This window comes from Zingiber officinale, chromosome 11A (genome assembly GCF_018446385.1).
Source record: "Zingiber officinale cultivar Zhangliang chromosome 11A, Zo_v1.1, whole genome shotgun sequence".
NCBI classification, from domain to species: Eukaryota; Viridiplantae; Streptophyta; class Magnoliopsida; order Zingiberales; family Zingiberaceae; genus Zingiber; species Zingiber officinale.
In genome coordinates, this window is record NC_056006.1 from 3,597,329 (window position 1) to 3,611,641 (window position 14,313).

Genomic DNA, 14,313 nt, shown 5'->3' on the forward strand with positions numbered 1-14,313 from the left:
CACTATTTAGCAAGTATGACTTTCGCATTATTTTTGAGTCGGACAGAGTTGTATTGTCCAAGAATGAAATGTTTGTAGGAAGGGGTTGTTGGATCGAAAGCGACAGAGGGGGCGGGCGGGGAGGTGAATAGCGCTCTTGGCTTTCACTTTCATTTCGAAAGATTAAGAGTAAAATGCAGCGAAAATATAAGATAATTGCAAATATGCAAACACCAAGTTTTTACTTGATTTGGAGACTGAGACGACTCCTACTCCATGGCCCACGCTCGTTGAGCGTTTACTTTAGGCAATCACTATGACTTTGCAAAATTACAGTTTAGGTACAACAATTAAGTACAGTAAAAAAATATACCGACAACTTTAAGTATAGACAATTCAAAGCTTCAGGTCGTCGGTGCCTTGTTACAGCTTTATCGGATGGTCTTTTGAGCAGTGCACGGAAGATGGATCGCGTTTTCGTTGTTGTTGCAAGCTGTTGCTCGAGTCTGCCTTATAAGGCTCGTGGATCGTGGAGGGTGTTGGGACCGAAATGTAGCTAGAGGGGGGGGGGGTTGAATAGCTCAACGTGATCTCGTGCTCGTCGTTGCTTGTTTCTTGAGATGATGTGCAACGGGAAATACAAAGAAACAACACTCAACGCTAACACTAGGGGTTTACTTGGTATCCACCTCAAGAAGAGATGACTAATCCAAGGATCCACACACTCACGCACCCTCCACTATTAAAATTCTCCTTTACGGTAACTACCAAAGGCGGAAAAGCTCTACAATACTCTCAATACAACAAAAACAAAGAGAAGCAAATACAAGGGAAAGCTTACACGATTTACACAAGAAACCCTAACCCTAGCTTCTTCTTCTTGCTGTAGATCCACCTCTTGACTTGGAAATGTCTCCAAGAACCTTCAAAATCTGGCGATGAGAAGTCTGTGGAGGAGCTGTGAACTCACTGTGAAGATCGGAGATGAAAGCTGAGTATTCTCGAGAGAAACGCTCGCCAACAGCTAAATACGACGCCAACGGTCGAATCCCAATCGTTTGGATTGCTCCCAATCGATTGGGGAGGCTTTGGATCGATCGGCCGATCGATCCAAAGCGTCTCTGTGCTCCTAGGAATCTCCTGGATCGATCCAGGGCTTATCGCGCAAAATCGCAGGTCCCAATCGATCAGCTGATCGATTGGAGGCTCCCAATCGATCACCCGATCGATTGGAGGCTCCCAATCGATCACCCGATCGATTGGGAAGAGGCTTATCGCGGGGGCTCACCCAATCGATCAGCCGATTGATTTGGCATGAGCCAATCGATCGGCTGATCGATCCAGCTCAAGGTTTTTGCCCAAAACCAAGTCCAAAGTCCCCTAAACTAACATCCGATCAACCATGACCTGTTGGTACATCATGCCTAGCATCCAGTCACCCTTGACCTGCCAGGACTCTCTCACCAAGTGTCTGGTCAATCCCTTTGACCCACTTGGACTTTTCTCCTCGTGCCAAGTGTCCGGTCATCCATGACCCATTTAGACTTCTACCAGATGTCTGGTCAACCTTGACCTATATGGATTTCCTGTGTCTGGCTTCACTCATCAGGACTTCCCTTCTGCCTAGCTTCACTCACTAGGACTTCTCCTATGTCTGACTTCACTCACCAGGACTTTCCTTACTGCTTAGCTTCACTTACTAGGACTTTCACCTGGCTTCACTTACCAGGATTTTCTTCTGCCTAGCTTCACTCACTAGGTCTTTCACCTGGCTTTACTCACCAGGATTTTCTAGTCTGTCTAACCTTCCAGTTAGGACTTTCACCTGGCTTCACTCACCAGGATTTTCCAGTCAAGTATCCAGTCAACCTTGACCTACTTTGTTGATACAGTCTGACCTGGATGTTGTTTTGCTGTTGACACTGATTTAAGTTTGTATCAGATATTTAACTCAGATTAATTACTAATCTAGGTTGACTTGGTTGACCTGATTCGGGAAAAAGTCCAAGTATGGAGACTTGGCACTGGAGAAGTCCAAGCAGGGAGCTTGGCACGAGTGGAAAGTCCTAACTGGGATGTTAGGCAGTTGGAAAGTCCTGGCGAGTGAAGCCAGGCAGTGGGAAAGTCCTAACTGGGATGTTAGGCAGTTGCAAGTCCTGGTGAGTGAAGCCAGGCAAGGGAAAATCCAGATGGATCAAGGGTGATCGGACATCTGGTGTTGAAAAGTCCAAGAAGGAAGCTTGGCATGCGAAGTCAGAGAGGGCTCGGTAGCTCGTTCTCTAGGACCAGATGAAGTCGGAGAGAGCTAGGGAGCTCGTTCCTCCGGACTAGGTCAGAGAGGGCTCGACCCGGACTGAGTCAAGAAGCTGGATCGGTCGGCAGACCGATCCAGTGAAACCTTGGACACTGGATCGGTTTACTGATCGGTCTGCAGACCGATCAGTAGCCCACTGTGTTTTTACTGATCGGTCTGCGGACCGATCAGAAATCAATCAGTAGCCTACTGAGATTTCATTGATCGGTCTGGAGACCGATCAGGAGGCCTTAAGCACTGGGACGAGCGACATCTGATCGGTCTGTCGACCGATCAGATTAGTGCCTGATCGGTCCGCAGACCGATCAGAAGCTGCGCACCTTCGGAAAAAGCGACGCCTGATCGGTCTGGGGACCGATCAGATTAGTTCCTGATCGGTCCGCAGACCGATCAGAGATGATCCAGAAATCATGGATCGGTCTGCAGACCGATCCACAGTATGGCTTGTTTTGCATGCGCTTTCTCTTATTGTTTCTGATTCGCAATTGCTTTTACCTATTTCGTTTCTAACCATCTGCTGTAAGCTTTTTCGAAGTTACAGGTTACAGATTACTTGATGTTGGATGAATTCAAATTGAGGATCATTAGTAGAAGGCGACGAAAAAGCTTTTGTTGTGTCTCGCTGCAGACAAACCAGTTTTGGTAGCAACGTCTCGTTTGCGATCTGCTGGCAGCCGTTTGGTCGAAATCAGCTTGACTTGTGCTGATAGGTTCAAGCTCAGAGGTACCAGTGGAAACGAGGATGCCATTGGTGGGAGCTGAGACAATCAGACAAGGAAGAAGCGTGATTGGCGACGTCGTGGACGGTTGCAGGGATTTGCAGGGATTTGCTGCAGGTTTGGCAGAGATCCGTTACAGAGCAGAGAGACATATGAAGCTGGAGAGGAGAGACTCTCGCAACAATGCTTTTTGGTGCTCTTGCTGTGAAAAACACTGTGGAGAAAAACTCTCTGGAAGATTGAAGCAGTGTGCTTGTTCTTCGCTGATTGTGGCTGTGAGCTTCTTTTTGATCATTTCACTTGAGCCACTACTGTAAGTCTTGTGCTTAATTTCTTACTGCTGTTAAAGACTTTGTGGAGAGGTTACTCCACCGAGAAGGAGAATCCTTTAGCCGGATAGCTTCCGGGGTGTGATCTACCGAAAGATCAAGAGGATTCGTCCACCTTACGGACACGCCGAGGAGTAGGGGCAAGTTATCCCCGAACCTCGTAAATCTCTGAGTTAGTGTGCTGTGCTTTCTTGTTTTAGTTTTCTAATTCCGCTGTGCTAACAAAGTTCTTGAAGTAATTTGTGTTTAGTGTTTTTCAAAGAGGCTATTCACCCCCCTCTAGCCATCTAAGGTCCCAACAAGTGGTATCAGAGCCTGGTGCTCTTCATTTCGGCTTAACAACCCGAAGAGCAAAACAATGGCCATGAAGGAGGGATTTAGCACCAACCGTCCACCTTACTTCGAAGGAGCAGATTTTCAATATTGGAAGGGCCGCATGGAGTACTACCTCAAAACCGACATAGCCATGTGGTTCTCAGTCAAGGAAGGTTTCACACCACCAAAGGATGAAGAAGGTAAGGAACTCGAGTCGTCAAAGTGGTCTACCGAACAACTCCACAAAGCACAAGTCGATGCCAAGGCTATGGTCACCTTGCAATGTGGAATCGCCAAGGACCAACTCGTCAAGGTAGGTCCGTTCTCAAGTGCAAGAGACCTATGGAACAAACTCATCGAGCTCCAAGAGGGAACTCGAGATTCTCGGATTGCCAAGAGGGACCTATTCTTGAATCAGCTCCAAAATCTAACCATGAAGGACAATGAAACGGTGAGTGAACTTCATGGGAGATTCAAGGAGATCATCAATGGTCTCCACTCCGTGGATGAACGGGTAGAAAACCGTGACCTAGTAAGGTACGCTCTTAAATCTTTTCCTAGGAATGCCTTGTGGTCATCCATGGTAGATGCCTACAAGGTATCCAAGGATCTTTCCATTGTTAAACTAGATGAATTTTTCTGTGAGATGGAACTTCATGAGCTTGCTAACCAAGGTCAAAAGAGAAGGGTATTGCTTTATTTGCAGGACCAAAGAGCAAGGATGGAAGAAGGAAGAAGGAAAAGAAGAAAGAAAAGGAGATTTCCTCATCCACCTCTTCTTCCGAATCCGATGATGAAAGTGGATCATCATCAAGCGAGATGGCGAACTTCGTAAGGAGGATTATGAGAAGAGGCCAAAGATACAAAGGAAAAGGTAAAACTAATGATCAAAATTTTGATAAATCTAATGTTACATGTTATGAGTGTAGCAAGAAAGGACACATTCGGAGCGAGTGTCCGAAACTAAAGAGGAAGGAGGAACGAGCCAAAAGGAAGGAGGAAAGAGCCAAGAAGAAGAAGGCTCTCAAGGCCATTTGGGATGAGTCCTCATCAAGCTCATCGGAGGAAGAAGAGAAGATGGAAAAGAGCACTCGGCAATTGGCACTCATGGCAAGGGAAGAGTCAGAATCCGAGAGTGATGACTCAAGCGCTTCAACCACGGCTTCATCATCTTCGGATGATGAAGAGGTAACCTCTTCTCATATAGAAAAGTGTTATAAAACTATCACTCACTTATTTACATTGCTTAAAAAGTCAAAAACAGAAAATAAATTGTTGAAAGAAGAAGTAAAAACCTTAAGGACCCTTAGGGAAGATGAGGTCGATGACCTACATCTAGAAGTCCTTGAGGATGAGAACAAGGCCTTAAAGGGTGAGGTTGAGAAACTCAAGAAAATGCTTGAGAAATTCTCAACTAGCTCTAAGACTCTAGACATGATTCTAAATGCCCAAAGGGCAGTTTACAACAAAGCCGGGTTAGGGTATCAACCCAAGGAGTCGAGTTTCATTTCTCTAATGTCTAGAACTCAAAATAGTAGATCACATGTTTCTAGAGTTCATGGAACTAGGAAAGGTATGACCAAGGCATGGGTTCCTAGGTCTTTCGTTGTAGAAGCATTAGGTCCCAAGATTTGGGTACCTAAAACCTCTATTTTTCGTGTATTGTAGGCATTGGTCGAGGGGGAGCATCTATCAACTTGGTTTGTTGATAGTGAATGCTCCAAGCACATGACTGGGAACAAATCACTGTTTACTACCCTTCAAAACAAAAGTAGAGGTAATGTGTCTTTTGGTAATAATGGTAGCCTTAAGGTTGTAGGAATTGGAGACATTCATATATCCGAATGTCTTCATATCAAGAATGTCCTTCTAGTCAAGGGGATGACTTTTAATCTCCTAAGTGTCAGTCAATTGTGTGATACGGGTTACACAATTGAATTTCATTCAAGTCAATGTTTGGTTAAACACATTGACACACTTGACACGGTACTAGTAGGCACAAGGGTTGACAATATTTATCAAGTATCATTTAAAAGTGCTACTAATGCTTTGATTAAGTGTTTCATGTCGAAAGAAGAAGAGTCTTGGTTATGGCATAGAAGATTGGCACATGTAAACATGAAGAACATCTGGAAGTTGGCCAACCAAGGATTAGTGCGAGGCTTACCAAGCATCAAGTTCCACAAGACCAAACTATGTGATGCATGTCAAAAGGGTAAGCAAACAAAAGCTATCCATAAAGGTAAAAGCAATGTAAGTACATCTACTTCTTTAGATTTATTGCACATGGACCTATTTGATTGCAGTAGTGTAATATCATTGAATGGAAGTAGATATTGTTTGGTAATCGTTGATGATTTTACTAGATACACATGGACTTTCTTCTTGAAACATAAGGACCAAACTATAGATATTTTTATTTCCTTTTGTAGAAGAACTGAAAATGAAAAATCGACAACAATTAAAACCATTAGAAGTGATCATGGTGGGGAATTTCAAAATCATAGGTTTTTAGAGTTTTGTCAAGAAAAGGGATATAGGCATGAGTTCTCTACTCCAAGGACCCCACAGCAAAATGGGGTTGTGGAGAGAAAGAACCGAGTCCTACAAGAGGCTGCACGAAGCATGCTTCATGAGTACTCACTACCGAGCTACTTATGGGTTGAAGCTGTGAATACAGCTTGCTATGTGCAAAATCGAGTTTTAATACATAGGTTTTTAGGAAAGACTCCCCATGAACTTTGGTTTGGGAAACCGCCTACAATTAAACATCTTAGGGTGTTTGGTTGTAAAGTGTTTATCTTAAACACCAAGGACCATCTTGGGAAGTTCACGGCTAAGGCTGATCAAGGGATACTGGTCGGGTACTCTCTTACCAGCAAAGCCTATCGAGTCTACAATGAGAGGACTAAATTGATTGAAGAGTCCTCAGACGTAGCATTTGAAGAAATCCCTAAATCAAATGATCAATCAAGGGATATAGGAGAAATTCAATTCGAACTTAGAAATCTAAGTTTGAATGATCAAAACATTGGAAGAGTCGAAGTTGACTCTGAAGATGATGAACAAAGGCAACAAAGAATTCAATCTGATCCTTTGCCAGATATTGAGTCCTTGCCTGTGCCTAGTGAGACCATTCATGAGGCACCATCAACACCAAGACAATCTAGGATAGCCTCTAGTCATCCCCAAGACCAAATTGTGGGAGACATTCAACAAGGGGTTAGGACTAGGTCATTCTTCAGAAATGAGTCTAATGAAGTCGCATTGATTTCAGAGATTGAACCGAAATTAGTTGATGAGGCATTGCACGATCCTGATTGGATCATAGCTATGCAAGACGAATTAGGTCAATTTGAAAGGAGCCAAGTGTGGGACTTAGTTCCTAGACCTAAGAAGACCACCATTATTGGAACTAAATGGGTCTTCAAAAATAAGTTAAATCAAAAGGGAGAAGTTGTAAGAAACAAGGCAAGACTTGTAGCCAAGGGCTATAGTCAAGTCGAAGGTCTCGATTATGATGAGACTTATGCTCCCGTGGCACGATTAGAGTCCATTCGTTTGATGCTAGCTTTTGCTGCACATAGAGGTTTCAAACTCTATCAAATGGATGTTAAATCTGCCTTCTTAAATGGCTTCATTAAAGAAGAGGTCTATGTTGAACAACCCCCGGGGTTTGTGAGTACCGAAGCTCCAAACCACGTATACAAGCTCAAGAAAGCTCTTTATGGGCTTAAACAAGCACCTCGAGCTTGGTACGAAAGGTTGTCAACATATTTACTAGAAAAGGGTTTTGTGAGAGGCCAAATAGACCCAACACTATTTCTGCGTAGAGATGGTGAAAATATTTTTGTAGCCCAAGTATATGTCGATGACATAATTTGTGGCTCAAATAACAAGGGCTATTTGAATGAATTTATTTCTCACATGGAAAGTGAGTTTGAGATGAGTCTAGTAGGAGAATTGACATTCTTCCTTGGACTTGAAATCAAACAAACTCGAGATGGAATTTATGTCCATCAGGCAAAATACACTCAAGAGATGCTTAGAAAATTCAATATGAGTGACTCTAAGGAAGTGTCCACTCCAATGGCGACAAGCACTCGCCTTGACAATGATGAGAGTGGAAAACCAATTGATCTAACGCAATATAGAAGCATGATTGGTAGTCTTCTATATCTCACGCCTAGTCGACCTGACATACTTTTTGTTGTGGGCATGTGCGCTAGATATCAAGTCTGTGCCAAGGAATCTCATTTAATTGCAGTTAAGAGAATATTGAGATACCTTAAGGGCACAATTCGAGTAGGTCTATGGTACCCTCGTACAGAGTCTTTTGACTTGATAGGCTATACCGATTCCGACTATGCTGGGTGCAAATTGGATCGGAAAAGCACTAGTGGGGGTTGCCAATTTTTAGGTTCATCTTTAGTTAGTTGGTCAAGTCGGAAGCAACATTGTGTTGCTCTCTCCACGACCGAGGCCGAATATATTGCCATGGGAGAGAGTGTATCGCAATTGTTGTGGATGATACACACCCTAGAGGATTATGGACTTTCTTATAAGGGTGTACAAGTGCTATGTGACAACATTAGCACGATCAACCTAACTAAAAATCCAGTCCATCATTCTAGGACCAAGCACAGATCACGTAGCTAGGGGTGACATTGTGCTCACATATGTGGAGTCAAAGTCAAACCTAGCCGACATTTTCACCAAACCCCTTCCGGAAAATGAATTTAGTCATTTAAGGAGGGAGTTGGGGATGTGTTTGGCTCCTTAGGTCATTAGAACCTCACCATGATCAATAAGGACTATTAAAATGACAAGAGTAATTGGGAAACTGATTTGGGCAATTTGGGGACATCTCACACAAACGATAAGGTTTAACAAATTGTTTTTGTTTGCTAGAAATGGGGTGAGATGCTAGGAACAACCAAATTATTCAAAATGTATCATGCATCCCTTGAATAATTAGGTTGAAGAGATATTAATTGAGTATGGGGAAGACCATTACATAACTCATGTGTATTTGGTTCCTAGATCTTACTCATATATTCCAACCAAGGAAACTTGGTTGGACTTTTCCTTTTAAATCATGTAATCTTGATTGTTAGAATGTTTGATACCTTTGATCGATACCTTCCGTGATTTTGATTGAAACTAGGATAAGTCATTGAAATAATGATAGAAATTTGGACATATTTTGCCAAATTTGGGACTGAACATAACATAGCAAGGTTGAAGATTTAAGTCTTTAACCTTGAGTTGTCTATTTTGACAAACTTGAAACTTGTCTGAAATCTCAGTGTTTGTGGTCGAATTTGAAAGTCTCAGGTTATAAACAAATTCACACCATAAGAGGCCATCGTTAGGACATAGTTATGCTTGTAGATTCTCAGCGTTCTAGATATTGATTTTGAAAGTTTTACTGGAGAAACTTCTACGAACTATCAAAAATATCTAAGGATTTCGGTTACTGAAATCACTGAAAACTTCAGTATCAGACACTGATCGGGCTACAGCCCGATCAGGAGAAGATGGATCGGTCGACAGACCGATCCAAAAACTTCCCAACCTTTCTGTTTGTAATCTGATCGGTCCAGGGACCGATCAGGATAATCTGATACGCTTAGGGCTCTTCTGATCGGTCCATAGACCGATCAGTGGTTCCATTGGTTAAGTCTGTGATTTGGGCTTACTGATCGATCTCTGATCGGTCTACGGACCGATCAGGAAGTTCCCTGATCGGTCCGAGGATCGATCAGCTTCGCACTTTCTGATCGGTCTACAGACCGATCAGGAGGTTCCCTGATCGGTCTGGTGACCGATCAGGGGCTTCGGAAACCTTCTGATCGGACAACCGTCCGATCATTTCTTCACTGTACACCCACTCAACCCTTAAAACCTCCCGATCCCTCTTTTTCCCTCATTCACGCGAACCCTAGCCGTCTCTCCCCACCATTCCACTCTTTTTCCTCTCTCGTTGCACAGCAAACCCTACCCGAAGCTCTAACCCTCGAAGCCCTATTCTAAAGTTCAAATGGCACCAAGGTAACTTCTTGCCTCTCTAAAAACTTGGCTTTGTGTTTTCATTTCTCACTGAATCTTCTGTTGTTTTGTTGTCTCGGTTCTTCATTGTTGATGGCTCCGGTGCTCACTCAATGCCCCATTTTATCCCATTGTGACCCCTTAGGAAGAAACCCACTGATGGTGAGGGAACCTCTAAGGAACCTACCAAGAAATCCAAATCCAAAACTTCTCCTGCTCCCTCTCGACCACAACCAGCTAGTTCCAGTAGATTCCCAAACCGCCAGTCTGAGCAAGCTTTTCAACAAAGGACTTTCAAGTTACTCCCTTGTAGGTCCGTGGATAGAAAATTCATGGATGAATTTTGCCCACAAGTGTCCGAAATCATAGCATACTACAAACTCGATTCACTAGTCTACTTGGAACGAGATATCAACTATGACCTGGTCTCTGAGTTCTATAATAACCTTCATGAGACTAGTGATCAAGGTTTTAAAACAAGAGTTGCTAAGCGGACTCTTGATTTCAGTATCTCATCTTTCTTTGAGTATCTCGATTGTCGGAGGTGTTCCGGTGATGTTTTTTCGATATTTCCTGACTTACCAGAACAATTACTTCCACCGTTTGATATCTCACCTGACGACATATATGAGTACTTCTTCAGACAGCCTAGACAAGGGCTAGATGAGCTAGATGTTGACTTCCCTACTTTTGCTGCCTTGAGATTATCTCCTCAAGATTACATTCTTTTTAAAATTGTCACGAACTGCCTTCTACCTATCACATCTAAACCATTATCAGAGATTCGACCGTATCATTGTCTGATGCTTTACGGGTTGCGTAGGCGTCTTGATTTTGATATCATGTCGAGTATCTACTCCTCGATCATATCATATTCTCAGCCTAGCGGCTTCATTATTTATATGCCTTATGGGCATATAATTACTGATTGGCTTGAGACCCTTCAGATTGATGTCTCTAAGGGTAGAATAATCAAAATGGTCAGGCAGGATTGTCGACTTGGGAAACGGGCATTTTCCAAGTCTGGAATCATAGGGCGAAATGGGGATGTTCAGTGGAAGGATGGGAGAGCCTTAGGTGAGTTACCACGGGGCCCTCCACGACAGGTTGCAGCTGCTCCTCCTGCTGACATTGGCGAGGCGGATCCTGATCTGCGCTGGCAGATCGCCGAGCTGGAGAGCCGCTTTGATCGACACGAGGAGATGGTGGCTGCTGAGTTCGATGGACTACGTATTCGGATAGACCAGCGCTACGATGACCTGCGCGGGCATATTGACCAGCGCTTCGATGATATGCGCAGTCATCAGGTGGTGACACAGCAGTTGCTACTCGGATGGATGACACGATACCCGCCTCCGCAGTCTTACCCAGGCTATCCATCCTCCAGCGTGCCGTCTCAGGATTTCACCCTTCCTGCCGATGATGATGATGCTCCTCATGTTGAGGATGTTGATTGATGTACCTAGTCTGTATGTATTTTGGATGCTATGTGTTAGTCTGACCTGGATATTTGTACTTCTGATGCTACTCATATATTTATGCTCCTCGGTTTTATATTTGCTTGCTCTCTATTATGCTTCATTGTCTCTGTTTTCTTTTATTATGCTGTTCCTATGCCATGATTTGATTGTATCTTTTGTCTATCTTATTGTCATATTGAAACCTTAGAGGGAACTCTAGGTTGGTTAAGAGAAGGCAGGGTGGATTAAGGGGGAGCCTTTTCGGTGTTTGACAAAGGGGGAGAGGATACCTAAGTTTAGAAATGTATGAAAGCTTAATTTTAGGGGAGAGGATAACGGGAAGGATCTTGATTCCCGTCATTGACTTGGTGGTGTATCCGTCTTAGGGGGAGGATTCCGATTTCCCTAAAATTATGGGTAAATGAGCACTTCTGATCTAAACTTAAATCGTGTTGTCAAACAACAAAAAGGGGGAGATTGTTGATACAGTCTGACCTGGATGTTGTTTTGCTGTTGACACTGATTTAAGTTTGTATCAGATATTTAACTCAGATTAATTACTAATCTAGGTTGACTTGGTTGACCTGATTCGGGAAAAAGTCCAAGTATGGAGACTTGGCACTGGAGAAGTCCAAGCAGGGAGCTTGGCACGAGTGGAAAGTCCTAACTGGATGTTAGGCGGTTGGAAAGTCCTGGCGAGTAGTGACAAGAAAGTCCTAACCGGGATGTTAGGCGATTGCAAGTCCCGTGAGTGAAGCTAGGCAAGGAAAATCCAGATGGATCAAGGGTGATCGGACATCCGTGTTGAAAAGTCCAAGAAGGAAGCTTGGCATGCGAAGTCGAGAGGGCTCTGAGCTCGTTCTCTAGACCGGATGAAGTCGGAGAGAGCTAGGGAGCTCGTTCCTGACTAGGTCGAGAGGGCTCACCCGATCGAAAGAAGTCGGATCGGCCGGCACCGATCCAAAGGAAACTTGACACCGGATCGGTCTCGCACCGATCCGGTTTTATACCGATCGGTCCGCCGACCGATCGAATTGATCGCTGGCTATCGAACGCATCGACGGCCCGCACCGATCGAAATCGATCAAGAGCCCATGATTTTACCGATCGGTCTGCGGACCGATCGAAATCAATCGCTACTCATCGATTTCTGATCGGTCCGGGACCGATCAGATTAGTGCTTGATCGGTCCGCATCGATCGAAGTCGCGCACCTTGGAAAGCGGCGCTCGATCGGTGCGGGGACCGATCAGATTGTTCCTGATCGGTCCGCACCGATTAGAGATGATCAGAATCATGGATCGGTCTGCACCGATCCACGATAGATGGCTTGTTTTGCATGCGCTTTCTCTTATTGTTTCTGATTCACAATTGCTTTTACCTATTTCGTTTCTAACCATCTGCTGTAAGCTTTCTCGAAGTTACAGGTTACAGATTACTTGATGTTGGGTGAATTCAAATTAAGGATCATTAGTAGAAGGCGACAAAAAAGCTTTTGTTGTGTCTCGCTGCGGACAAACCAGTTTTGGTAGCAACGTCTCGTTTGCGATCTGCTGGCAGCTGTTTGGTCGAAATCAGCTTGACTTGTGCTGATAGGTTCAAGCTCAGAGGTACCAGTGGAAACGAGGATGCCATTGGTGGGAGCTGAGACAATCAGACAAGGAAGAAGCGTGATTGGCGACGTCGTGGACGGTTGCAGGGATTTGCTGCAGGTTTGGCAGAGATCCGTTACAGAGCAGAGAGGCATATGAAGCTGGAGAGGAGAGACTCTCGCAACAATGCTTTTTGGTGCTCTTGCTGTGAAAAACACTGTGGAGAAAAACTCTCTGGAAGATTGAAGCAGTGTGCTTGTTCTTCGCTGATTGTGGCTGTGAGCTTCTTTTTGATCATTTCACTTGAGCCACTACTGTAAGTCTTGTGCTTAATTTCTTACTGCTGTTAAAGACTTTGTGGAGAGGTTACTCCACCGAGAAGGAGAATCCTTTAGCCGGATAGCTTCCGGGGTGTGATCTACCGAAAGATCAAGAGGATTCGTCCACCTTACGGACACGCCGAGGAGTAGGGGCAAGTTATCCCCGAACCTCGTAAATCTCTGAGTTAGTGTGCTGTGCTTTCTTGTTTTAGTTTTCTAATTCCGCTGTGCTAACAAAGTTCTTGAAGTAATTTGTGTTTAGTGTTTTTCAAAGAGGCTATTCACCCCCCTCTAGCCATCTAAGGTCCCAACATACTTGACTCTTCTTCACAATCTCCCCACATGAACAATTGCACCTATAATCTCTATGTCTTATCTCCATGTATTGTCAAACATCGAAATCCAAACATCAAGATTTGAGCTTGACCCAATTCAAGCTCAGTCAACCAGGTCAACCTTGACCTAGATAATATTGCACCAACAATCTCTCCCTTTTTGATGTTTGACAATACCACTTTTAAGTTAGGCTAATCCCATAGCCTCAACTCCCTTCATGCCAATATATGAATGATGGTTTCCTTCATTCTTCCCCTTTCCCAGAGGGCAAACTCCCTCTTTTCAGGTAATGAAGACCTAACTTAACCACACATTCTCCCCCTATTGGCACACATCAAAAACTCTCCCCCTGAAGAGTTACCCAGCTTTGTTTACAACTTCACTAGTTGTTCAAAACACAATAACGAATGTCTCATACCCTTCATTATTCTCAACGCTCATCCTTGAGCATATACCACTTGGTATATTCACACACGATTCAATTGAAGGTCTCATACCCTTCATTGTCATCAAATGCTCATCCGTGAGCATACACCACTTGAATAATGAAGATATCCACTCTCCATTACATTCAAATGCCCAACCTTGAGCATTTTTGCTAAAGAAGGTTAACCACCTTCCACGGTGTATGAAAAAATAGTTTTCATGTCCTTAAAGAATTACTCCCCCTAAAGACATGCACGTAACCCCTGTCATTACACCAACAATGACTTGGAATCCCTAAACCTTTAGGAAACCTAAATTTAGAAGTTTTGAGGTTCAAAAATTCAATATTAAAACCAAACCTCAGCCTAAACCTCTACTTAGTCTTCCTTGACCAATCCATTCTTGTTTTCATCATGAAAACTCCCTCTAAATGTATACAAATGTGTTTTGAGGGGTTAGGAAAGGTTTTATAG